Below are 27,894 nucleotides of genomic sequence, written 5' to 3'. Positions count from 1 at the left end.
CCAGACAGAAAGAGGGGTTTGATCGGATTTTATTATTTTATTATTCCATGCATTCACCCGTCTCCTTTCTTTCTTTTCTTCCCTCCACTACTGTTGCTCTTGAGGGCTAAAACAAATACGGTAGGACATTTCAAAGATTGTTCGAATCATGCAGCTAAGCCAGCGTTTCTTAACCTCAGCAGCTCCGAAATGTGTGGACTTCAGATCCTAGAACTCCCCAGCCAATTTGGTAAGGTGAGGTCCACACACACATCTCAAAGTTGCCAAGGTTGTGAATACTGAGTTACTGAGTTAAGTAACTCAGTAACTTAAGTAACTTACTGTATACTGAGCTAAGCACTTGCTGGTTTCCGAGGGGTAACATGGGGATAATAAGCTAGGAAAGGTTTCTCCCAGGGGTGAAATGCTCCCGGTTCGGACCGGATCACCTGATCCGGTAGCGATGGCAGCGGGTGGTTCAGAGAACCGGTAGCAAAATCCCTGCACACACACACCCATGCCCAGCTGAGTCGTGCGATCATCAGAGGCTTTTTTTTTTCTTTTAAAAGCATTTTTAAAAGAGGTTGTAGAGGTTGTAGAAAAAATGCTCTTAAAAGGCTCTGACGATCCCAGCAAAAAAATGCTTTTAAAAGAAAACAAAAGCCTCTGACGATCAGACAACTCAGCTGGGATCGTCAGAGCTTTTTAAAAGCATTTTTTTTTACAACCTCTTTGGCCGAAGAGGTTGTAGAAAAAATGCTTTTAAAAGTAAAAAAAAAAAACCATGAAGCCATGCCCACAGAACCGGTAGTAACAAATTTTACATTTCACCACTGGTTTCTCCCACCCATGAAAAACTTGAGTGAAAATAAGAAATCACATGAACTTGAACAAGACATGAAAAGAAATACTGCAACGGGTAAAAATGATTTAGTTTACATATTTGTGCCCTGAACACGTTGCTTCTACTGTAGAGTGCAATGGGGAACATTCAAGGTGATTCTGATTTATTCCAGAAACAGTAAAAGAATCTAAAGATTAGCTAGTTTTTTTTAAAACACACAAATTTTCAAGGCTTATAGTCTCCTAAAACCGTAAACATTGAAGCTATCATAAATTTGTTAGATTTAAAGATGACACAAGATACTTCATTATTGATCCCAGCCTGTGTCTGATTTATTTCAGTGAATGGGGCTTCCAACTATTGCTAGCTAATCACAATGAGGCAGAAATTAAATATTGCCTGTTTTTTTTTTTTTCGAGGATTAGATATTTTACTTTGCCTTTTAAACTACTCAACTTTTGCATGCCATTGCTTCGGAGTGATGCAATGCAAGTTGTAGCGTTTAGCTTGTTACTCAGGTGATGTTCTGCCCCAGCTTCGGATTCCCAGAGAATGTGACACACACCAAGCTTCGCAAACACTGTTTAATTCCAAACAAACCCCTTTCAAGAATGCAGGCTTCCCATGCAAAGGGTCCTTATCAAAGTTATTAAGAACAAAGTCTGACAAAGGTTGGCAACCAGCCCAGAAAATCAGATATGAGAAGTTGCTCGCTCTTCAAGATGCTCTGTAGTAATGAGACATTGTTTCTAGCAAAAAAGCACTAGCTGTGTGCGATTTAAATAGGCTAAGGGAGTGGCCAATTATCCTCAAGCCCTACTCTCGAGTAGACCTCCTCCTCCTGAGTAGCCACTCCTGCCTTTTGGCAGCCCTGCGTGCCCTAGCATTGAGAAGAGGCTCTTCCACTTCGCTCTCTCCACTGGAAGGAGCCTCTGGAGGTTCTGAAGGCCCTGGCTGAGTCTCTGCCTCTGGCATCACATCCTCTTCGGCCTCCTCGCTGTCTAACGCAAGTGCCGGCTGCGCAGGCTGCTGGTGCGACACCACACCAGCCTCGTCATCGGGATCAGCCACGAACCGCGCAGGCCGCTGGCGGGCCACAACAGGTGAGTGCAAAGCAGTGGTGGGATTCATCCAATTCTTTTGGATCACGCAAACCAGTAGCGGCAACTGCGGGAGGCTCCGCCCACCCGCCCAGATGTAATGCACAACTACTGCACATGTGCGTGCTTGCATTTGCGAGGAAGGTAAGCGAATCCCACCTGGTGCAAAGAAAAACAGTGCAGAGAAGAGAAACAAGAATGATTAGGGGGCTGGAGGCTATGAAGAACAGTTACAGGAATTGGGTATGTCTAGTCTTGTGCTGCTTCCACTCACTCACACACAAACATAACTGTGGTTTACTGAGTTTATTAATATTCCCCAGCAATTCCCTTCACCAAAACCCAGAACTGTCCCAATTAAGTCCAGTCATGAGCAGACTAAGGTTTGTCCACAGAGCAATGGGCCAATAGTCCACAAAGCACCTGAAAGTCACTCAAACAAAATAACTTCACCAGATGTCTATGGAAATTCTCAGTCATCCAGGTCATGGTTATCCCAAAGGTGCTTTTTTTTCAAGAGGCAACTGGACTTTCTGTTTTTTCTTTGAAGACTTTTCGCTTCTCATCCAAGAGGTTTCTTCAGCTCTGACTGGATGGTGGGAAATGAAAGGATTTATACTCCTTGCAGACAGCTGGTCATTTGCATTCTTTTAGGTAGTCCATTGAGGCCACCTGGAGGTTTATCTGTGTCATCACTAAGTTAATATGTGTCCGCAGAATCTTGTCCACCCCAAGGATAAAACACCCAGACAGAAGCTGAACAACATGGTATATGCAGTACAATGCAGTGAGCCATGTGCAGATCTGTACATTGGGGAAACAAAACAACCACTTCATAAACGCATGGCACAACATAGGAGAACAAACACATCAGGACTAGATTCAGGCCACTCTTTTGAAGACAACAAAGTCCATATTTTGGACAGAGAGGATCGCTGGTTTGAAAGAGGGTTAAAGAGGCCATCTATGTCAAAATTGAACAGCTCTCTCTCAACAGAGGGGGAGGGATATGACATCATCTATCCAATCTACAAGTCCTTTCAACAGTTCCAAGAGGGCTTCACACTAATTTGCATCACTCAGGTGACTCTGATGACACAGATAAAACTCCAGGTGACCTTAACAACCCACTAAAAGAATGCAAATGACCAGCTGACTGCAAGGAGTCACCACCCAGTCAGAGCTGAAAAAGGTTCTTGGATGAGAAGCAAAATGTCTTCAAAGAAAAAACAGAAAGTCCAGTTGCCTCTTGAAAAAAACATCTTTGGGATAACTCCACCAGACAAACTTAAATCCACCAGGCCAAAACTTAAATCCACATACTAGATAGCTCACAAATACTCTGGATGGTCAGGAAAACAAGCAGATAGAACATCAAATTTATCAACACCGAGTTGTCATCTGAGGCACAAACAACCAGGGTCAATTAATCCAATTTTAGACACATAATGTTTCTTTCTGGAGAAGTTGATAATGCTGGGAAAGATGGAAGGAAAGAGAAGAAGAGGACAACCAGCAAAAGTGAACCTGTTCTGTGGGTGTGGCTTGGTGGGTGTGGCATAGCATGGCTTGGTGGGTGTGGCTTGGTGGGCGTGGCAGGGGAAGGATACTGTAAAATCTCCATTCCCTCCCCAATCCAGAGGAAGGATACTGAAAAATCTCCATTTCCTCCCGATCAGCTGGGACTTGGGAGGCAGAGAATAGGTGGGGGGTGAGGCCAGTCAGAATTTTTACTACCAGTTCTCCAAATTACTCAAAATTTCTGCTACCGGTTCTCCAAAACTGTCAGAACCTGCTGAAACCCACCTCTGAAACCCCCCCACCCCTACCCCGGGACAATGGTGATGTCATCAACTAATCCTTTCAACTTGGAAGTGGCTCGGTACTTGTGAGACAAGCGTGATGCAACCTCATAAGCTTGTTGCTGTGGGGAAAATAGGAGGAGAAAGGTCTGTTTGCCATCTTATTTGTAAAAATAATAAAAGTGGGAAATAAATAAAATTAAAGCATTAATGCATTAGCATTAAAAAATTAATGCTAATTTTTGAATTTGTCCCATAAAACTCATGCTGGCTGAGGAATTCTAGGAGTTTGAAGTCCACACTTCTTAAAGTTGCCAAAATTGAGAGATCCTGCTGCTAATTGTGGTCAGCAAAAATATAGTTTTCTTAGGAATGATACTGCTAGCTTGCTAATTCTAAACTTCTAAAAACTCCTAACCCACAAACCTTGAAATTCACCGGTAGCTTCTTATCTAAATCTGATTGGCTCCTTGTCTGACGCTGCTCACTTTTTTCAAGATCAATCAAGTTCAGCAAGGTGCTACTATCTATTGTGACATTCCTTCAGGTAACTAGAGAAAATGAAAGAGGTCTGTCTTCTCGCTTTTCTTTTAATAGCCTTATATTTTCACAAGCCTTGCATCAGTCCCGCCTATATAGAGATAAAAGATCCAATTTTGCTTAATCTCTATTTTGCTGATAATCGCCTTCAGATCAGACCACCCGATAAGAGTTAAGATTTGCCAAATTTGTGAAATTCCGAAGCCTCGTTTGCAATGAGCTTTGAGATGATAACCTATGAATAAATAAACCACTGCTAGGGCTGAGATAGGATTACTCTTTAGAGCAATTTCCTGCAATTTTGAAATCAGCTTTTGCAAAAGTCACTGGGCAGTTCACAGTGGCGTACCACTTCAGAGCCTAGCAGATAAATCAACATAAATGCTATCATCATTTATTTTAATAGCCACTTATCTAGGAGGGTTTTGATTATGAACAGGCTAAGTTGCAAGATCCAGCAAAATGAAGGACAGTGAGGGAAAAAGGAGGTAGTAAAAATATCTCTTTTTAAAATATGTGTATAGTCAACTGTACTTAACCTCAAAGCACTTCATTTCTGCCTAGAAGGTCTTATGTATGGGGACACAAAGTCAGGAATGGGCTGCTGGGGGTTCGCAGGAGTTCGGGAGTCCCTCTAGCTAAGATTCTGTGCAGTTTGGAGAACTCCCAAATCCCACTCCTGGCTGGCCCCGCTCACCCAGCCCTGCCCCTCCCAGGAGTCCCCAGGCGGCCTGTTTTGGATGCAGATAAGTGCAGGGCACACGCAGAGGCTCAGGGAGGGTGAAAAATGGGCCTATCTGAAGTTTGGGAAGGCCAGAAACAAGCCCGTTTCCAGCCTCCAGAGGGTTCCAGAGCCTGGGGAGGCTGTTTTCACCCTCCTGGATGCTCGAGGAAAGCCTCCAGAGCACAGGGAGGGCAAGAACGCCCCCACCACCACCATGGTGCAGGAGGCCAACTAGGCCACGCCCACCCAGCAACCAGGCAGGAGATACGTCTTTTTAAAGACAGAAAGTAGCCACCAAGTCTTTCTTAATAATCCCAGCAGGACTGGGCCAGCCTATCTACAAGACAAAAGAACTTTAACTCCAGGGTGATGGGATTAAGACATGACCCTCCAGGACATAATAGGATTATCTAGCAGCAGCGCTCACCACATTGCAAAATCACCTGGGAACATTGCATCAATCAGCAAGCTTCAACCAAACTTGGCTGAGACCAGTTCTGAAGAACCGGTAGTGGAAATTTTGAGTAGTTCAGAGAACCAGTAAATACCACCTCTGGCTGGCCTCACCCCCACCTATTCTCTGCCTCCCGAGTCCTAGCCGATCGGGAGGAAATGGGGATTTTGCAGTATCCTTCCCCTGCCACACCCACCAAGCCATGCCATGCCCACCAAGCCACACCCACAGAACCGGTAGTAAAAAAATTTTGAAACCCACCACTGGCCCACATGGCCCCATGGGAGTTTGACAACAGCCAATAGAATACATGTTCTTGCACAGGAACAGGAAGTTCAAGTGCAAAGCCCAAGAGAAGGTATAGAAACCCCTCACTCTCAACTCCATGTGGTCAGCTGCCCAGAACCACCCATGTGCTTCTGCTTCATCAATAAATGAACTCGTTCCAATCAGCCTCCAGCCTCCATTTTGTCTCCAGTGCCTTTCTCCCAGCTTGGAACTGAACCAGATGAATATTTCTTCCAACAGTATAATTACAAAAGCATGTATTTTTTAATTGTTAAGAGCATTTGACCTCTCGTGCATCGTGTAAATAGCTCGCCAGTAATAACTCGATTCTCCCCAAATAGCATAATGGAGTCATGCACAGGAAGGAAGTTTTTGGGGGCTTCTGGGAATCCTAAAGTTAGCAGAAAAAGATTTAAGCAGGAACAGACAAAGCATTGAAAAAGACTTGTGCATCCTCAAAGACTATAAATATATTATTATTATTAATCATTATTAATCAAGTTTCTATACCGCCCTACTCCCGAAGGATGCACTGTTGGGGAAGAATTAAGGGCTTGCAAGGAGAAAAGACAGACCAGAAGAATGGTAAACTCAAAAAAAAAAGAAAAGAAAAGAATCTGGAATGTTAACACCTGATATGCAAACAAATATTAAAATGGAACTGCCCCATTTCAATAGTCTAGGATAGTGGCCCCCATCCTCTCGGGCAGCAGGGACTGATTCCATGGAAAGAGGTTTTTCCGTGGACTGGGGGGGGGCGTGGTTTTGCATTCTGCCTGCATCCCGCTGATGGGGATTCGCTTGCTTGTGTGGACCGGTTTCTGGCATGCCGTGGCCCAGGGCCAGTCCATGAACTGGGGATCGGGGACCTCTGGTTTAGGAATCATTCACACCAGGGGTGAAATCCAGCAGGTTCTGACAGGTTCTGGAGAACCGGTAGCAGAAATTTTGAGCAGTTCGGAGAACTGGCAAATGCCACCTCTGGCTGGCCCCAGAGTGGGGAGGGAATGGGGATTTTGCAATATCCTTCCCCTGCCATGCCCACCAAGCCACACCACATCTACCAAGCCATGGCCACAGAACCAGTAGTAAAAAAAATTGGATTGCACCACTGATTCACACTCTCTTTGTAAAGGATAGGCAGGGCATCCATGGGAGAGTCAAAAAAGTCCAGTTACATCACTTTTACATACAGTAGTGTCCAAAATTGTGGAAACCTTTTGGGGAAAGTGTATTTACTAAAGCTAGCTAATGACACCACTTTTTTTTTTTGAGTAATACCATTAAATTATATATCGATGGAAAGATCATTTAATCAAGAATGTAATGCAATAACTTTTATGAAGGATTTGCTATTAGAATAGCAGTTACAGTATAAAGAAGAAAAGTGAAACATGTAGAAAAAACGAGATATACAAAAATTATCACCATAGAAAAAACGAGATATGAAAAAATTATCACCATGTCAGTTAATACTTAGTTGGGTAACTTTTAGCATGAATTACGGCCTTACAACATCTTCCCATGGAGTGAACCAAGTATTTTAGTTCTGCAGCTGTTATCATGTAAAACCAAGATTGAATGATTGCTTCTATTAACTGGGTATTATTGCTGGGTCGCTTCTGACTAACCAGTTTCTTTAGTCGGCGCCATAGATTTTCAACTGGGTTAAGGTCTGGGCTATTCCCAGGCCATTCCAGCAGTGGAATAGGATTATCTTGAAACTTCAAAAAAAAAAGTGATGTTATTAGCCATCAAACCTCAAAAATACACTTTTCCCTAAAGGTTTCCACAATTTTGGCCACTACTGTACATTGCAGTGCATATAAACTGGGGCAAAGTTTTGATTGCCTGGGGTTGAGTACCATCTCAACTTTTTTGAACCCTTGCACAAGCACTGCAATCTTTTGAGGTCCAGGAACTTCTGTGGGGATAAGAGTCACAATAGGGCAGGGGGCAGTGTTACAAAATAGGCATGACATGACATGACATGATCTTCTGTCTTCCAGTTTTTGAGGGGCTGTCAAGGAGAAGAAAAGATCAACTTATACTACCACGTCTTACAATACTAGACAAAACATCAACAGTAGGGACCTTCAAATTTCTAGGTTCTACCATATCTCAAGACCTAAAATGGACAGCTAACATCAAAAATGTCATCAAAAAAACACAACAAAGAATGTTCTTTCTACACCAACTCAGAAAGCTCAAACTGCCCAAGGAACTGCTGATCCAGTTCTACAGAGGAATTATTGAGTCTGTCATCTGCACCTTTATAACTGTCTGGTTTGGTTCTGCAAACCAACAAGACAGACACAGACTTCAGAGGATAATTAGAACTGCAGAAAAAACAATTGCTACCAACCTGCCTTCCATTTAGGACTTGTATACTGCACGAGTCAAAAAGAAGGCTGTGAAAATATTTACAGACCCCTCACATCCTGTTTCAACTCCTACCCTCAAAACGACGCTATAGAGCACTGCACACCAGAACAACTAGACACAAGAACAGTTTTTCCCCGAACGCCATCACTCGGCTACACAAATAATTCCCTCAATGCTGTCAAACTAGTTACTAAGTCTGCATTACTATTAATCTTCTCATCATTCCTATCACCCATCTCCTCCCACTTATGACTGTATGACTGTAACCTCGTTGCTGGTATCCTTAAGATTTATATTGACTGTTTCCCTATGACTATCATTAAGTGTTGTACCTTATGATTCTTGATGAATGTATCTTGTCTTTTTATGTATACTGAGAGTGTATGCACCAAGACAAATTCCCTGTGTGTCCAAGCACACTTGGACAATAAAGAATTCTATTCTATTCTATCTCAGTGAAGTAATGCTATAATGCCTATTTAAAGAGCCCTGAAATTTCAAGTTTGCTTTACAAAGGGGAGGGAAACCCCTTTTCCAAAGTAAAAATAATACAATAAAATAAAAATAAAAATAAGGGGGACATGTTCAAAGCATCAAAGGTTAAGTAGAAAATATTGCGGGAAAAATAATGACTGGAACAGGCTATTACGAAGCCAGTGTTGTACAATTTGCACTCACCTCACCACACGTCACATTTCCAGATCCATTTTAAAGAACCAGCATTAGTTGAGAAAACTTTTCATGGCTTTGGACCATAGCAGCTAAAATACAAGTAATCCTTGACTTATGACCACAATGGAGCCCAAAGTTTCTGTTGTGAAGTGAGACCCTTGTTAAGTGAGTTTTATGACCTGTCTTGCGCCACCATGGTTAAGTGAATCGCTGCCATTTTTTTAAGTCAGTAACCCGGTTGTTAAGTGAATCTGGCTTCCTCTTGATTTTCTTGCCAGAAGGTCACAAAAGGAGATCATGTGACTCTGGGATACAGCAACGGTCCTGAATATGAACCAGTTGCCAAGCACCTGAATTTTGATCACATGATCGTGGGGATGCTGCAAAGGTTGTAACCAGTGGTGGGTTGCTCCCAGTTCAGTCCGGTTCTTGCGAACCGGTAGTAAAAGTGGTGGGAGGCTCCACCCACCCGCCCGGACGTCATCATGGATGATCTGCACATGCGCTCCCATTGCGAATCGGTAGTAAAGGTAAGTAGAACCCACCCCTGGTTGTAACTGTGAAAAATAGTCATAAGTCACATTTTTCAGCGCCGTTGTAACTTTGAATGGTCAATAAATGAACTGCTGTAAGTTGAGGACTACCTATAATACTTTTTCCTCTATCCATATCTTGGTATCAACTCTGGAAGTCTTGTTTTGTGTACCTTCACGTGCTGAGGGGGAATGGCAAGTGATTACCAAGTACGGTGTTTTCAATCTCTGAATGTGGTATACCTCCGAGTGAGCCCTCAGGCAAAAGTTGTTTTTATTCTCCAAGGCAATGGGCAGATTCGTTCTAAACATGTTAGCAATATTTTATGGGGTTTTTTTCCTGGAAACTAGAGACTGCATTGACCAAAGGAGTGGGAAGCTCAACCCTGAGTCCCTATGAGATAATATCAGTATAATTCTGGGTGACAACTCTCGGGTGATTTCAGGAAGGTAAGTAAGAAAAAAAAACACTTGGATATACCGTGTTTCCCCGAAAATAAGACCCTGTCTTATATTTTTTTGACCCCTGAAATAAGAGCTTGGCCTTATTGCCAGGCGCTCAAAAGCCCAATTGGACTTATTATCAGGGGATGTCTTATTTTGGGGAAAACAGGGTAATTCTGCAGTCATATAAATGCAAATTTCAAAAGTATGGACAATTAAAATGTAAGTCCAAAATATAACCCGAATTTCATTACAGGTAAGTCTTTGACTTAACGATCACAATTGAACCCACAATTTCCATTGCTAAGCGAGACAGATCAGTGAGTTTTGCCCCCTTTTGTGACCTTTCTTGCCACCGTTGTTAAGTGAATCACTGCCATGGTTAAGTTAGTAACACAGTTGTTAAGTGAATCTGCCTTCCCCCATTGGTTTTGCTTGTCTGAAAGTGATCATGTTCTACCAGGTCACTGCAACCGTCATAAGTAGGAGCTAGTTTCCGAGTGCCCAAATTTTGACTGTGAGGATACTGCAATGGTCAGAAGCAGAGGTGGTATTCAGCAGGTTCTGACCAGTTCTTGAGAACCGGTAGCAGAAATTTCGAGTAGTTCAGAGAACCGGTAAATACCACCTCTGACTGGCCCCGCCCCCATCTATTCTCTGCCTCCCAAGTCCCAGCTGATTGGGAGGAAATGGGGATTTTGCAGTAACCTTCCTCTGGAGTGGGGTAGGAATGGAGATTTTACAGTATCCTTCCCCTGCCACGCCGACCAAGCTATGTCACGCCCAACAAGCCACACCCACAGAACCGGTAGTAAAAAAATTTGAAACCTACCACTGGTCATAAGGATGAAAAACAGTCATAAGTCAGCTTTTTTACAGCTGTTGTAACTTCGAACGGTCAATAACGAGCAGTTGTAAGGTGAGAATTACCTGTATCTTATTTTCATTTTCATTACCTTTATTATGTAAGCTGCCCAAAGTGATTTGGACTTGGGCAGCCTATAAATTTAAATTTAAGTAAGAGGAGAGAACTGTTAAATGGAAAGGAAGACTGTTAAATCATTGGATCTTGGAAAAAGGAAAGAGAAGATGAAAAAATAACAACAGCAAACAGATGGTCAGGGAAAAAGAAAGACCAGAAAATAGAAGCACAGTAGTTCTTCTATTCCAAAATTGGGGAACAAGTTGTCCTGGCCATAAATGAAATAATATTTCTTATAAGTCTAGGAATGACATATAAAAAAAAACCACTGGAAATACCTATTAGAAATAACACTCATTGTTACTGAAAATGCCACTCGCTGGGTACTTCATTTCCTGAAAACAAAGAGAATGGAGTGAGTTTGAAAGTGATGATGACAAGGCTATGAATTACCAACACTGTAAAATCCAAAGCATTTATAGAATGAAATGAAAAAGGCTGCAGAGAACTAAAGGTCCAACTTTGCTAATGCACAACAGCGCATGAAAAGTGACTCGGTTCTGACAGTACAAGGGCAGTGAATACACATCATGGCATTTAGGGGAATAAATTAGAGGAGATGATATGATCATGAATGAAGAATACTAATAATGAATAGGGGATAAATGATTTCCAAAACTACTTGAGCGAAACTGTTGGCATCAACATATTGGCTGGGAAGCAGGGTGGTTTTATACCGAGGCTATTAGGAAAAAAAATAACAGCCATGTTTCCTTTCCTTTCCCCTCTGGACCTTTCATGACCTCCAACAAAAGCCATTATTTCCTTTTGATTATTTATTGACCCTGCAAAGAAAGGGTTTCCATTGTTTCAATCTTGCCTTCAAGTTCCAGTTGGGTGAATGCTGGGGGTCATAAGCACTTCTGGTCCTAATAACGTAGCCCCTTTCATTTGAGTGCATCATAATGAATTTTTGTTGGTGTTAGTCGGGAAGTCATGTCCGATCAATCGCGACCCCATGGACAACGTTCCTCCAGGCCTTCCTGTCCTCTACCATCCTCCGGAGTCCATTTAAACTCATGCCTACTGCTTCAGTGACTCCATCCAGCCACCTCGTTCTCTGCCGTCCCCTTCTTCTTTTGTCCTCAAACTTTCCCAGCATTAGGCTCTTCTCCAGTGAGTCCTTTCTTCTCATTAGGTGGTCAAAGTATTTGAATTTCACCTTCAGGATCTGGCCTTCTAAATTACTTGTATAAAAAAGATTAAGGGACCTTGCTAAATAGTCAATAGCTAAATGGGTTTTTTAAATAATAATAATAATTAATAATAATAATAATAATAATAATAATAATAATAATAATAATAATAATAATATTTACAAGAGAATTTGCAATAAAAATGCAAAACGGTTTACCATTTTTGTAGGTGGATAAACATCCAAAAGAGTAATGAAGCAATGGTGGCTTTGCAGCTCACTGTTAGAGACAACATCTAGATCAGTGTTTCTCAACCTTGGAAGCTTGAAGATGGGTGGACTTCAACTCCCAGAATCCCCCAGCCAGCAGCGCTGGCTGGGGGATTCTGGGAGTTGAAGTCCACCCATCTTCAAGCTTCCAAGGTTGAGAAACACTGATATAGATAGATAGATAGATGATAGATAGATAGATAGATAGATAGATAGATAGATAGATAGATAGATAGATAGATAGATAGATAGATGGGTGAAATGCTCCCGGTCCGGACTGGAGCTGGCGATCCAGTAGCGATTTTTGCGAGTGGTATGGAGAACCGGTAGCAATGGTGGCACAAGGCTCCACCCACCTGCCCGGGTATCGTTTTTTAATGTGTTTTTTACCCTCTGCGCGTGCACTTCCAAACTGGTAAAGAAAATAAGTAGATTTCACCCCTGGATGGATGGAAAGATAGATAGGTAGGTAGGTAGGTAGGTAGGTAGGTAGGTAGGAAGGAAGGAAGGAAGGAAGGAAGGAAGGAAGGAAGGAAGGAAGGAAGGAAGGAAGATAGATAGATAGATAGATAGATAGATAGATAGATAGATAGATAGATAGATAGATAGATGATAGATAGATAGATAGATAGATAGATAGATAGATAGATAGATAGATAATAGAGAGAAATGAGAGAGAGAGAGAGAGAGAGAGACAGACAGACAGACAGACACAAGGACACACAGACAAATAGATCATTATCTATCTATTATCTACCTATAGCCAGTAAAATCCAGACAAGATAAATTAAGGGTGTGTATGGAAAGTGAGAATAAAACTTTACAGGTAGACCTTGCTTAACGCTGCCCTGTTTAGCAAGCATTCTGGAGAAAGAGTGACAGGGCCTGGTGGCAGAGTCAAAAGAGGAACCAGCCTAGAGTCACTACATAGCTGCAAATGGACTAAGTCCAACCGCTCTTGAATTCTGTTGACCCTCATCTAGCTCCAAAATATTGCTAACCATAACAGGAAGTCCTTGACTTGCAACCATTTTTTTTAGTGATCTTTTGAAGTTACAAAAGCACTGGAAAAAAGTGACTTTTGACTGCTTTTGACACTTTTTTTTTTTATTTGATTTATATGCCGCCCTTCTCCGAAGACTCAGGGCGGCTTACAGTGCGTTAAGCAATAGCCTTCATACTTTTGTATATTTATACAAAGTCAGCTTATTGCCCCCACAAACTGGGTCCTCACTTAACACCATCGCAGCATCACATGATCAAAATTTGGTGCTTGGCAACTGATTCATACTTATGTCAGTTGCAGAGTTCCGGGGACCTTTAGTGACCTTGTGACAAGCAAAATCAACGGGGAAGCCAGATTCATTTCACAACATGAATGTTACCTAATTTAACAACTGCGGTGATTCGGTTAGCAACTGTGGCAAGAAAGGTCATACAATGGGGCACGACTCACTTAACAACTGTTTTGCTTAGCAACAGAAACATTCTGCTCGTAAGTCATGGACTACCTGTAGTTGAGTAGATACTGAGCCACTAAGAGGCCAGTGGCTCAGTATCTACTCAACTACAGATAGTCCATGACTTACGAGAGGAAGATCTAGCAAGAAAGAAAGGAGTTAGAACAAGATATGGAATTGGGAGATAGTTTGTTAACCTCAGGAGGAGAAGCGGCGGTGGACTTACTTTGTGTCCAGGGTCCAATTTGTGGCATTACTCTCCAGGAGTGTTTGTAATATTGTGGTATGTAGGGTGTGATAAGTGTTGAGAAGAGTGCTTGTGAGTGTTGTGTGGGCACCTGTGCTGTTGATGGCTCATGTGCTGGGAGGCAGAGGCAGATTTCTTTTTCTTGTTTTCCTCACCAAAAAAGGTAGATGCATCTTATAGTCCGGAGCGTCTTATACTCTGAAAAATACGGTAAATCAAATGAAGCTTCATGCACTCACCTGCTACTTCAGCTGCCAGGTCCCCAATGGGCTGTAGCCTGGTAGCGGTTCACACACCAACTGTTGGGGACTCTTGCTACAATAGGGAGGGGGGTTGGCCAGAGGAATGATGCCCTGCATACGCTTATTTTCAGTGGTCAGAGAATGTAGAATTATATTGCTAGTATAAAGAACCATGGGCAGCATCTTTCAAATCACTGTCGGAACAAGGCCTCCTTTTATAAACTGTGAGACACTCTCTATTTCTCAAATGGGAGACAGTCATAAAGGCAGTTACAGCAAACCAAATTAACCAGGCCTATAGGGGGGGGGAAATCATTTAGTGACATTTATAAACTAGACAATATCTGGTGAAATCGTGGTTGGCAGACGGTGGCTGGCAGGGAAGGCTATTTAAAATATTTATTTACCTTCATTGCTCCTAAGAAAGAGAGAAAGAGAGAGAGAAAGAGAGGTGTCTTTTTGAGGATGTTTCTTCCTTAAAGTGGTTTGGCTGTCATTTGCAAACTTTATCAAAGCAATTGCTCACCAGTCGTTGGCAAAAGGGAGAGAAACCCAGCAGCCTCCTCTGAGCGCTGTTTGAGCACTTCGTCTCTGTTTATGACTGACAAGAGTTTCTGTCTTCCTAAAGAGCTGGCAAAATGGGCAAAAGCAATCACCGTCTATAGTTTTGCTTTTGATTGCTTGGCTAAGATGTTCCCTTGCTTGCAGGAGACATTCTGTCTTTCCCTCTTAAGGAAGAAGTGAAAATGGTGGTAAGGAGGTGGATAGTGAGTGACGGCAGGAAGAGGAGGAAGAGGATAACACAGATAGCAATAGCAATAGCACTTAGACTTATATACCGCTTTGCAGTGCTTTACAGCCCTCTCTAAGCGGTTTACAGAGTCAGCATATTGCCCCCAACAATTTAGGTCCTAATTTTACCCACCTGGGAAGGATGGAAGGCTGAGTCAACCATGAGCCTGGGGAGATCTGAACTGCCAAATTGCAGGCAGTCGGCAGTCAGCAGAAGTAGCCTGCAGTACTGCACTCTAACCTCTGTGCCACCATGGCTCAGATCATGTTCTTTTCCTCCTCTAGATTAGAGTAGAAGACCACCAAGGTCCCTTCCAACTTTATGACTCTATGATTTTATCTTTTAATGCAGGGGTCCCCAACCCCACTTCTGGGCCTTGGCCCGTTTGAAACCGGGCCGTGGAAGTGGAGGGTGAGCACATGCAGAGGTGCAGCTCCACTTCAGTAAGCAGTATGCGAGTGCACGCGTGCAGCTCCATTTGTGCAAGCAGCGGGTGGGTGTAACCACCGCTCATGCAAATGGAGCTGCGTGGGCACATGCGCGCCCACCACTCACATCTAACCATTCTCTCTCCCAAACCCCCCACCAATCCACAAAGCCGGAAAGGTTAGGGAACACTGTTTTAATATTTTAATTTACAGCTTCCCAATTTTTTTCCTTCATTACCCAAAACCATTTATCAGAAAGTGTTAAAGAACTTCAAGGACCATTGTAAAAGTGCCTTCCTTCTGCGCTGCATTGTTGGGAGAATTTCCGTGGATCCAGGGGTGGGCTTCAAAAATTTTAGCAAGGGGTTCTCTGCCTGGTTGCTGGGTGGGAGTGGCCATGATGGGCGTGGCCTAGTCAGCCTCATGCACCATTGGGGGTGGGCGTTTTTGCCCTTCCCAGGCTCCAAAGGCTTTCCTTGAGCCTCCAGGAGGGCAAAAATGGCCTCCCCAGGCTCCGGAGGCCCTCTGGAGGCCCATTTCCAGCCTTCCTGAACTTCCAGTTGGCCCATTTTTTGCCCTTCCCAAGCCTCTGTGCATGCCCTGCACTTACCTGCATCCAAAACAGGCCACATGGGGACTCCTAGGAGGGGAGGGATGGGGTGGGAGGGGCCAGCCAGGAGTGGGATTTGGGAGTTCTCTGAACTGCACAGAATGTTAGCTAGAGATTTTCCCAAACCCCTGTAAACCCCTAGCAGCCCACCCCTGCCTGGATCCCTTTGCTTCTGAGCCCAGAAAAAGGGTACAAGCAATCAAAATGCAAGACGAGCTGCTGGAAAGGAGGTCACTCTCTTTATTTCCAAAAACAATACAAGTCATTTTGGACGAACTGACACGTCAGCAAGATTTTTATAGGAACTTGAGACCAGGGGTGAAATCTACTTACCTTCCCTACTGGTTCGGAAGTGTGTGCACCCCGTACATGTATCACATGCTGGTTAAAACCAGGAAGTAATGATGTCCGGGTGGGTGGGCAGAGCCTCATGCTGCCGTCGCTACCAGTTCTCCGAACCACCCGCAGCCGCTGCTATTGATTCGCCTGAACCGGTGTGAACTGGTAGCATTTCACCCCTGCTTGAGACCTTTGTGAAGGAAATGTGAGTGTGATGTACAATTTTATGAACGGAGGAACTTAGAGGAAATATTTTGCTTGTGATCTCCTTTATCAGAAAAGAAGTTCCTCGTTAAGCACATGGTTTTTGTTGTCGTCTTTTATGGGTGTGAGAAGCATGGCCGTAGGTGTTTATTTATTATTTAATTAATTAATTAAACTTATATACTGTCCTTCTCCCCAGGGGGACTCAGGGCGGTGGACAGCCAGAAATTAAAACACATATAGTACAAAAGTTAAGAGAAAACTAAAATAGATTAAATCAGTGGCATTACCAATTTAAAATCCCAAATCTACAAAATCAAAAAATTCCCAATTTAAAACCCCAAAACCAATAAAATTAAAAGATTAAAAATCCCCATTAAAACCATTTAAGCTAGGCCGGCTTCTTGGAATAAATAAGTCTTCAGGGCCTTGCGGAAAGTGCGGAGGTCCGGGATCAGTCGTATTTCAGGAGGTAGCTCATTCCACAGGGCGGGTGACCCCACAGAGAAGGCTCTCCCCCTGGGGGCCGCCAGCCAACATTGCTTGGCCGATGGCACCCTGAGGAGGCCCTCTCTGTGCGAGCGTATTGGCCGGTGGGAGGTTATCGGTAGCAGCAGGCGGTCTCGCAAGTATCCTGGCCCTATGCCATGGAGCGCTTTAAAGGTGAGAACCAACACCTTGAAGCGCACCTGGAAGACCACTGGGAGTCAGTGCAGCTCACGCAGGAGAGGTGTTACGTGGGAGCACCCTGTTGCTCCCATAATCACCCGCGCGACTGCAGGTGTTAAATTCCCATGCCTTTTTTTATTTTTTATTTATTTTATTTTTTGAATTTCTATACCGCCCTACTCCCGAAGGACTCAGGGTGGTGAACAGCCATGAAATAAAACACATACATATACAAAATTTAAAATCGAATAAAACGAATTAAATAAATTAGGCTGAATTGATACCCATAATTTAAAATACCCATAATTTAAAATACAGTAAAAAATTTAAAATTTACACTTAAAGGGAGAAGATTTAGGCGAGGCCAGCTTGATGAAATAAAAGAGTCTTCAGCTCGCGGCGGAAGGTGCGCAGATCCGGAATCCTCCGTATCTCTGGGGGGAGCTCATTCCAGATCGTCGGTGCCCCCACAGAGAAGGCTCTCCCCCTAGGGGCCAACAGCCGACATTGTTTGGCCGACGGCACCTGGAGGAGCCCCTCTCTGTGGGAGCGTACTGGTCGGTGGGAGGCTATTGATGGTAGTAGGCGGTCCCGTAAGTAACCAGGTCCTAAGCCATGGAGCGCTTTAAAGGTGGTAACCAGAACCTTGAAGCGCACCCGGAAGACCACCGGGAGCCAGTGCAGCTCGCGCAGGAGAGGTGTTACATGGGAGCTCCACGCTGCTCCCATAACCACCCGCGCGGCCGCACTCTGCGGCAGTTGGAGCCTCCGGGTGCACCTCAAGGGGAGCCCCATGTAGAGAGCGTTACAATAGTCCAGACGAGAAGTGACGAGGGCATGAGTGACTGTGCGTAACGAGTCCCGATCTTTTAAATGTGGATTGGCTGTTGTACCGCATAACTTCAAACAAATAAATGAGTCATTGTAATTCAAGGGCTACATTATAAAAACAATACGATCGAATGACCTTTACTTCACGTCAACAAATTATCACTGGTCATTTCATTGGTTTTTGTCTTAATAGGAATAGTTTGAGAGGTTTTCAAATGTATTTTAGGACATGTGGCAATCTTTAAGTCAAATTAAAAGTCCCTGTTGTGATAAATAATGGGCTGTTATTTCATTACTGAAAGAAAAACCACTTTTACTCTATTCTGAGTAATTTACCCAGGTGCCTTAGCTGAAAAACACAGAAGAGTCCTTGGTGTTCTCTGAGCCTTTTCTTTTCTTGTAGATGTTTCATTACCCAAATTAGGCAACATCATCAGTGCTACTACTAAAGAGCACCAGGGACCCCTCATTTCAACCCTGAGCTATAAATATTCTCCTTTCCTGAAAGACTCTGTCACTTGATTATTCCTATTCATAAGTGGAGCTGCAGCCCTTCCTTTTTTTTTTAAACTTCCGGGTTAGTCAGATCTCCAACTTCAAACTGTATCTGAATTTATGTCAGTCCTGCCTCAATTTGAACCTTTAAACAAGAACGATCCTTGATTCCATTTGTTGAAAAGGTATAGTTTACTAAAGGTCAAGTGATATGCAGTAAAGCAAAGCAAGAATTGAGGTTCGTGCACCAAATCCCTTGGTATAATTTTTCCCTCCCAGACACTTCCCATGGCTGGTTTCCCCCCTCTCTCTCACACTGTCCAATCAGTTTTAAAAGAGATGTTTTTGAAACAGTCACTTCCTGCAGCTGCATTCTTCTCCCAAGGAAATGGCCTTGAGGATTGATCTCTGAAAGGCATGCTTCTTTCCATTAGTTTCACTTTCCCCCAAGCATCTACCGTCCCCCCAAAATCCATTGCAGAATGGCATTGAACAATCACGAAGCACTGGCATGAAGTGGCAGTTCTGACAATTTAACACATGTCTGATGACCAGAAGAAAAGTATATCTCTAAGGTTTGGAGATGGCTCAGTGGTTAAAGAGGCTGAGCTTGATAGCCCAGGTTCAAGACCCGAGTTCCGTACAATGGAGGGAGCTCCCATTACTTGCCCCAGCTTCTGCCCACTGAGCAGTTCGAAAGCATGCAAATGCAAGTAGATTAATAAGTACCACTTTTGTGGGAAAGTAGAAGCATTCTACATTCTGTGTGTCTTTGACAGACAACGTCTTTGGATAATGCCGGCTCCTTCAGCCAAGAAATGGAGATGAGCAGCACCTCCTAGAGTCGGACACAACTAGACAGAGGAAACTTTTACCATTTTAATCTTTTTATAATATAGAAACTTGAGGGAATACAGCTCTTATAGGAATATTTCTATTGTTAAGGTAACTAAGATATGGTAACTTCAACATTGGCTTGATGAGAGACAGAGAGAGAGAGAGGAGAGGAGAGGGAGAGGGAGGAGAGAGAGAGAGGAGAGAGAAAGGAGAGAGAGAAGAGAGAGAGAGGGAAAGAGAAAGGAGAGAGGGGGAGAGAGGAGAAAGAGGAGAGAGAGAGAGGAGAGAGGGAGGAGAAAGAGGAGAGAGGGAGGAGAGAGAGAGGGATAGGAGAGAGAGTGGGGAGAGGGAGAGAGAGAGGAGAGGGAGAGAGAGAGAGAAGCTGATGCCCTCAAAACACTTCATTTCAGCTCAAACTGAAGAGAGGTAGAAGTCTTAAACAAGACTTGGTGTAAATCTAAAGTATTATTCTGAATTTCTGAAGTTTCTCAAACAATAGCTATTTGGCCTGGCATTCGATCTCAAAAAGTCTCCAGGTAAACATTTCCTCCTGATGTCTCCTATTGGGATTAAATGGAAATGTGAGAAGCCAGGGAGGTTACAGATGCCTGGCAAGATGACTATACAATGCAAACAACTGGAGGGTTGATTGATGAAACACAGGCGCAGGCAGCCTTTAAATCTCTCGCAAGAATCTGCCCCTCCATCCATAAGCATTTCACCTCCATTCTCTCTCCTTTTTTTTTTTTCTTTTGAAGAAGAACATCAAAAACCATTTGTTTTCCATCCAATTGAGTGAGAATGCCACAAAAATTGATTTTTATCTGGCTAAGTGGATGCTGGAGAAAACGTATATATACATTCCAAAGGGGAAAAGTGCATAAAAGTTTTCTTCTCTGCAGATAAAAAAAACAAAATATAAAGGCCAATGGTTTTTCTTTTTCTTTTTGCTAGTTCATTTCCCCTCGTGCATTATAAGTGAGCTAAGCAAATCGGCTGAAAATCTTCTTAGTTCATATCAGAAATGATCTTCTGATTTTTGAGCCCCATTCTGTTTATCTCCTGTTTTAAAAAAAATCTACTCTCTAAAACAGGAATGATCATAATTAAGAGATTTACTTCACCTGCTTCAAAATTAATTGCAACAACCTAGGTAATTCCCATAAATCACACATTTTGGATAAGGAATAGAAATGCCATGCCAACAATATCACAGTAATCCTTTGTGCCTGAATGCCAGGAAGATTGTTGGCACTTGCAAGCTTGATATACACCAGAGGTGGGTTTCAGCAGGTTCTGACCAGTTCTGGAGAACCAGTAGCGGAAATTTTGAGTAGTTCAGAGAACCGGTAAATACCACCTCTGACTGGCCCCACCCCCATCTATTCTCTGCCTCCCGAGTCCCAGCTAATTGGGAGGAAATGGGGATTTTGCAGTAACCTTCCCCTGCCACACCCACCAAGCCATGCCATGCCCACCAAGCCACCCCCACAGAACCAGTAGTAAAAAAATTTGAATCCCACCACTGCCTCATTCTATAGCCCAATGATGGCGAACCTTTTAGACACTGAGTGCCCAAACTGTGCGTGCGCAAATGCCCAAACTGAAAGGTGCGTATGCACGGACATGCACATACATGGACATGTGTGGACATGCGCATGCACAGACATGTGTATGTGCATGTGCGGACATACACAAACATGCACATGTGCAAATGGACATGCATGCACATGCACAGCAGAGACCCGAAGACCAGCTGGCCGGCGGAGGTGGGGCATCCCAACACCAGCAGCGTGGCAAGAGGTAAGATCTTTTTCTTTTATGAGCTTCTGTTTCGTCATTTGCAGGGAAATAGAAGCTCACAAAAGAAACACCATCTGACCTGGGATGATGGCGCGCGTGCCAGCAGAGAGGGCTCTGTATGCCATCTCTGGCAAATGTGTCATAGGTTTGCCATCATGGCTATAGCCTCTTCAAAATCCCCATGATTTTGCCACAGTTTGCTGGGGCATCTGCAGTGTCACAGAAGAAAGGGAGGGGGAGGAGGGTGGAGGAGGAGGTGGTGGTGGTGGAGGAGGAGGAAGAGCTCAAAGCTGCTTTTTCAAAAGGCAACTAGACTGTGTTTTCCTTGAGGATGAAGAACCAAACATTTGGTTTCTCATCCAGGAAATGTCATCAGTTGTGATGGCGGTGGAGGGAGGGGAGGTGGGTGATGGAAAGATAGATTCTGACAGCTGAGATTGGATAGCTTCTTTCAAACCAATGATCCCCTCTATCCTTTTTCAAATGCAGATTGACCACTGAATCTTGTCCTGATAGGTTTGATCTGCTACGTTGCGCCATGCGTTTGTGAAGTGGTTGTTTTGTTTCCCCCGTGCATAGATCTGCACATCTCACTGCATTGTATTGCACATATCACATTGATCAGTTTGTGTCAAGGTGTTTTATCCTTGAGGTGGACAAGCCTTAGTGCATTCTTGGGTTTAGAGTGCACATGGATGTGGTGTTGGTCCACATTTTAGATAGAGAGGATCATTGGTTTGAAAGAGGAGTAAAAGAGGCCATTTACGTTAACATTGTGCCAGCCTTCTCTCAATGGAGGGGGAGGAATAAGATGCCACCTATCTCCAGTCTACAATGGAGCCCTTGCAACAGTCCCAAGAAGATTCCACAAACAATTGCACCCTGATTCAGGTGATCCTGAGGGCACAGATTAAACCCCCAAGTGGCTTCAAGAGCTCTCAGCGAGAATACTAATGACCAGATGACTGTAAAGAAATACAATCCTTACATCCTATCAGAAGGATAGCTCCATCCCTCTACCATGCAGTCTCAACTGTTAATATCTATCCTTCCATTCCCTCCGCCTTCCCCAACTGAAGAAGTTTCTTGGTTGAAAAACAAAACATTTTATTCTTCTTCCTCAAGGCAAAAACAGTCCAGTTGCCTTTTGAAAAAGCACCTTTGAGACAACTGTGACCTGGATAACTGAGACTCAGATGTTTAACAGATTAACAGAGTTGGAAGGGACCTTGGAGGTCATCCAATCCAACCCCCAGCAGGAGACCCAGGGGTGAAATCCAAAATTTTTCCCTACTGGTTCTGTGGGCGTGGTTTGGTGGGCATGGCAGGAGAAAGATATTGCAAAATCTCCATTCCCACCCCACTCCAGGGGAAGGATACTGCAAAATCCCCATTCCCACCCCACTCTGGGGCCAGCCAGAGGTGGTATTTGCCAGTTCTCCAAACTACTCAAAATTTCCACTACCGGTTCTCCAGAACCTGAAAGAACCTGCTGGATTTCACCCCTGAGGAGACCCTACATCTGCCTAGGATCAAACTCACAACCTCTTGATTGTGAGGCAAGAGATCCACCTCTAGGCCACAGCAGCTGGGCTTCACAGATGGGAGGAAGAGGAGCTTTTAAATATAGGCGTGGCCCTGTTAATAATATGGACCATTGTTGTTGTTTTTTTAGTTTTAAAAAGTTGCACACAAATCTTCCCAAAAAAAGAGCCACCATTTCAGCCATACTTTTTCTGACGACACCCATAGATCCCTGGCATATTTTCTGCAAGCCTCAGAGGCTGCATTTTAAGAAAAGGAGAAGAAAAATGCAGCCCCAGGCAGAGAAACAGCTTCCTGCCTTGCTTTATTGATTAGGCAAAAATAGAAATGAGGAAGCGAGAGAGTTTATAAAGTATGGATGTGGATGCAGGTGTAAAAATGGACTTCGGTTAGCATTGCCTTTGTACGCTTCCCGTGGCTTTTATGAATGCCTACGAGCCTTTTTTAAAAATCTAGCACAAATTCTGTTGCTGCTGCACAAGTTCATTAAATAGATTAGGAATAGCAATTTGGGCTTTGGGACACCCCATTCCAGAAGCAGCCCGTTCAGTGTGCATTTTAACTATATTAGATGTATTCCCATAAATGAAGCCTCGCTGCTATTGAAGGCAACTTCATTATGTTAGGTGATTTTTATCGGTTCCCTTTAGGGCGAGGAACAAATGCTAATAGTTGTAATTTAATATGAAAGTTACCGAAGCAAGGACAATTGTGCCGAACCTCAAATGAAGCATTGCAGAAGGGTTTGTCCGTTTTCAAAGGATCAAATATAAAAATGAACATCGAGTACGAGGAGAGATTAGCAACACAGGGAGATGCATTCGAATCAGCCTGGAAGGGTTTCCATTGTTTTAATTTAATTCTTAAATAAAATGATCAGGAGCCCGGAAATTTTGTATTAAAACATACTGGTTTTTCAACAAAGCATGGCTGATTTCGAGTTAATCAGAGATAAACCACAGAGAACCATGCAAGAGTTCCGTAAAATGTAGCTCTTTTTTTTTTAAGGCTATCTAGAAACTACATTCTGCTGTAAAATCCTGTGTTCTCCCATGAAAGGTAATCATTGGAAGTATCTAAATGGAAGACAATTCAAATCAGAGCTGAGGGCAATAGAGTAGCCATAGCAACAGCACTTAGACTTACATACCGCTTCACAATGCTTTACAGCACTCTCTGAGCGGTTTACAATGTAAGCATATCGCCCCCAACAATCTGGGTCCTCATTTTACTGACTTCAGAAGAATGAGTCAACCTTGAGCCCCTTCTGGATCAGACTCCAGGCTGTGAGCAGAGTTGACCTGCAATATTTCACCACACCACAAGGGCTCCTATCATCAACAGACATTATAGGAGGAAGCCTATGACCAAAAAAAAAAGGGTAGCATTTTAATGTGATGGTTTCTGAGTAGAATATAATTTTTTTCTTCTAAGAGACCACATGTGTTCATCCAAGGTTTTTTTAACTGCCTTCCCATTATTATTAAATAACAGTACCAATGATGGGATTCAGCCAGTTTGGGCCAATTCGGGAGAAACTATCTTTCCTGTCCCGCCCTTTCCAGGAGTCCCCATGTGTCCCATTTTGGCTCCCAGGTAAGTGCAGGGAGGCCTCCTGGGCCAGAGGTGGGTTTCAGCAAGTTCTGACCAGTTCGGGAGAACCAGTATCAGAAATTTTGAGTAGTTCGGAGAACCGGTAGTAAAAATTCTGACTGGCCCCGCCCCCATCTATTCTCTGCCTCTCAAGTCCCAGCTGATTGGGAGGAAATGGGGATTTTGCAGTAACCTTCCCCTGGATTGGGGAGGGAATGGAGATTTTACAGTATCCTTCCCCTGCCACGCCCACCAAGCCACGCCCACCAAGCCACGCCCACAGAACCAGTAGTAAAAAATGTTTAAACCCACCATTGTCCTGGGCCCAAAACGGGCTGTGGGAGGGCACCCCCCACAGCCCGTTTCCGCTCCCAGGAGGTTTCAAAATGGGGAGCGGGGGGACACACACACCCCCATGGCCCATTTTTGCTTCCAGGGGGGTGCAGGAGGCCGAGTGTTGCCTGTCACACACCCCTGGCCACGTCCACCATGGCCACACCCACCTAGCCGGTCATTAGGGTAGAGAACCAATTTTTCAATTATTTGTATCCCACCACTGAACAGTACCATAACTTTTCCACAAGAGCATTGCCAAATTTCACGATCAACCATTTGGAAGCATTTTCAAATTATCTGGAAGAACTTTGAACTTTTTTCCTACCCTGATCGCTTTTTGTGTATGACTCTTGGCACTCCCATGGAACCCAGCACCGCTCTTGTGGAATGAGGAATAGTAATAATTACATTTTTTAATGTAGCTTTCCCTTTTTTTTATGCCCCATCCAGAAATTTACGCTCCTTTTTTTCAGGTCCATTGTCCCTGAGCAAATAGTTTTTCTTTATTTGTTTTATTTATTGGCTTTGGAAAGCCACCTAATCATCGCCCGACTCATACAAACATACAAAGAGAGTTAAAAGCACAAAATAAAAGCAAAAATAATAGACTTCTGCCTAGGGAATACAAAAACTTTCTTTTAAAGAAGACCGTAACATACCAGCAGACTCATGATTAGCCTGTTTCCGGGCATCTTAGAAAAGTCTGATTTTTTAAAAAAAGGCTTCATGGAGAATAGGATGGTCGGGGCCATGCAGATCTCAAGAGAAATGCTCTTATTATTATTTTTCAGATTTTCACCAGGAGAAACAAGGTGTGGAGTCTCAGTGACTTAATAACACTGGAGATGGTCTCAGTTCCAGCAGTTTGAGCCGAAGCATTGAGTAGCAAGGTGTGCTCTTGTTACTTGCTTCAACTTCTGTCCATCTAACACAGGGGTGTCAAACTTGCATCATCACAGCAGCATCACATGACATATCACAACTTTTTCCCCCTTCGTTAAACAAGGTATGGATGTGGCCAGTGCATAACGCATCTAGCCCACGGGCCGTGAGTGTCATGGTTCTGACGGATGCCCTAATTAAATCATGAGTCTCAAGCCAAGCTTCAAAAGAAATCCAGTTATTTATTAGGAGCTTCATGTCGGTACTTTCCCAAGTGAAGCCAGCTCTGACCCTACATAATTTACGCTCCAATTATGACCCTGTTTCCCCCCTTCCCCCAGGGTGTGTCATCAATCACATTCGCCAATGGAGCAATTTTGCAGGTTGTTGAGGTCACTCCCCTTCGGCTGCTGTAGGTAACCCTGGGATACAGCCTTGAGAGAGATAAACTTGGAATGTGCATCTGTCTTTGGCTGCTGTGCCATTTTGGCGGTTTCCCATTCCCCCCTGGCCTACGGCAACTCAAGAGCAGGCCAGGGATGCTTTGCAAGTTGACAGCCCTGATCTGACAGTTAGAAAGCATGTTCTATGCACATAGATAGATAGGTACCACTTTGGTGGGAAGACGGGCTAGTGTTCTTTGCAGGCAGTCAGATTCTTGAACCTTCCCGGTTGCACTGCAAGGCAGCTCCAGAAAGTGGACCTTGGGTGATGCTGCAGGAAGAGCTTCTCATCTTTCTCTCTGGTGTGAAGTCAGTTCGCCCTCCTGTGCACCTTGGGAAGCGTGCAAGCAAGTCCTATAACAGGGCTGGTACCTTGGCAAGCCAAACTACTACTCTGAAATAGCATTGTGGCCTCCTAGCTATTGTAACAATGCCACACACTAATAATAATACTAATAAAGGAGAATATTTGTAGCTCAGGGTTGACATGAGGGGTCCTTGGTACTCTCTGACCTTGCTTGTTTTCTTGCAAGCGTCACATTAGCCAAGTACTGTGACTATCACTGATGATGTTACCTAGTTTGGGTAATGAAACTGTTCTGTCCCCGTCTCACACACGCACACAAACAGATAACCAGGGGTTAAATAAAACTGGAAGACAACAAATTCTTTCGATAAGAGGATTGGCAGCAACCCAGTAGCTGCTTGCCAAGAACTTTACTCATAGAGGGAGGGGTTGTTCCTCTGTCAGATAAACCTAAACAAGATACACACAGTTCAAGCATTGTCAAGTCCAGTCCGTATTAAATCCAAGGCAGATAACATTGTTTCAAAGATACAATGTGACTTGCTAGTAGTTAGTTTTGTCCATCACAGAGTCTGAATGGCCATCTCACCCCCTTTTATCCCCTGTGGGGTGTGGTCCAGTGACTCAGCTTAATCTCTGGCACGCCTCCTTTTCTGCTGCGTGCGCTTGTCTCTCCGACGCTGGCGTGGATCCAGCCAAGACTTATCTCAGTCACTGTCCGACTGCAAGGAGATACCTGGCTCCTGGCCAATCTCTTCTCCTTTGGGAGACACCTGAGGCATTGCCAGAGAGGAGGGTCCTGGAGAGGGAGGCCTGGCCAACTCCTCTCCTTCATGTTCGGAGCCTTCTCTCTCCAATAAGTCGGCCTCGGGGGTCGGAGTCACAACACAAACTTCTGCAACAAAACAAGAAAGCTTAGAGAGCACCTTGGACCCCTCACTAATAATAATAACCAGGACAAAGATGGGTACTAGTAGATTCTATCCATATTGTTCTTCGTACCAAAACAGAGACTGGTTAAGCAGATTACTTTTACATTCTTACCAAAAGCAGTCCAAAAGCAGTGATGAAGCACCTTCATCTGAAGGCAAACTGGTTCATTGGTTAACTGTTCACACTGTTAGGAAGTTTCTCCTTAATTCCAGGCTGCTTCTCTCTTTGTTTTTGTTTTTTTTTTTTATTGCAAAAGTTTTACAATTACATTTTCACCCCTTTCCCCCCCTCTCAACCCACCCCAAACTTCCCAACCTCATCCTCCCTAACCCTCCCTAACCCTCCCCTCCCCCCGGACTTCCACACAATATACTCAGATCATGAAAAAAAAAAACCTTTGTATTAAACTTGAACCCCTCCATCCCCCTTATAGTTTTTCATCTTCATTGCATTAAAATATTTCTATCTTAATCTAACATTTTCAAATAAAAGCTATTTGATACTTCCTGGTTTGATATTTGTTCTGGACATAATCTATCCACTTTTTCCACTCCCATTCATAAGTCTCTTGTGAACAATCTTTTAAATATGCTGAAATCTTCGCCATCTCTGCAAAACTGGCCATCTTCAAAGTCCATTCCTCGATAGTGGGCAAAGCTTCATTTTTCCAGTATTTACCTATCAATAATCTCGCTGCTGTTATCATGTACAATATCAACTTTGTTTCACCCAATGTAAACCCCTT

The sequence above is a fragment of the Pantherophis guttatus genome, chromosome 5, assembly GCF_059756535.1.
Source record: "Pantherophis guttatus breed Tessera chromosome 5, ASM5975653v1, whole genome shotgun sequence".
In the NCBI taxonomy this organism is placed as follows: Eukaryota; Metazoa; Chordata; class Lepidosauria; order Squamata; family Colubridae; genus Pantherophis; species Pantherophis guttatus.
Note: the sequence above shows the minus strand (reverse complement) of the source record.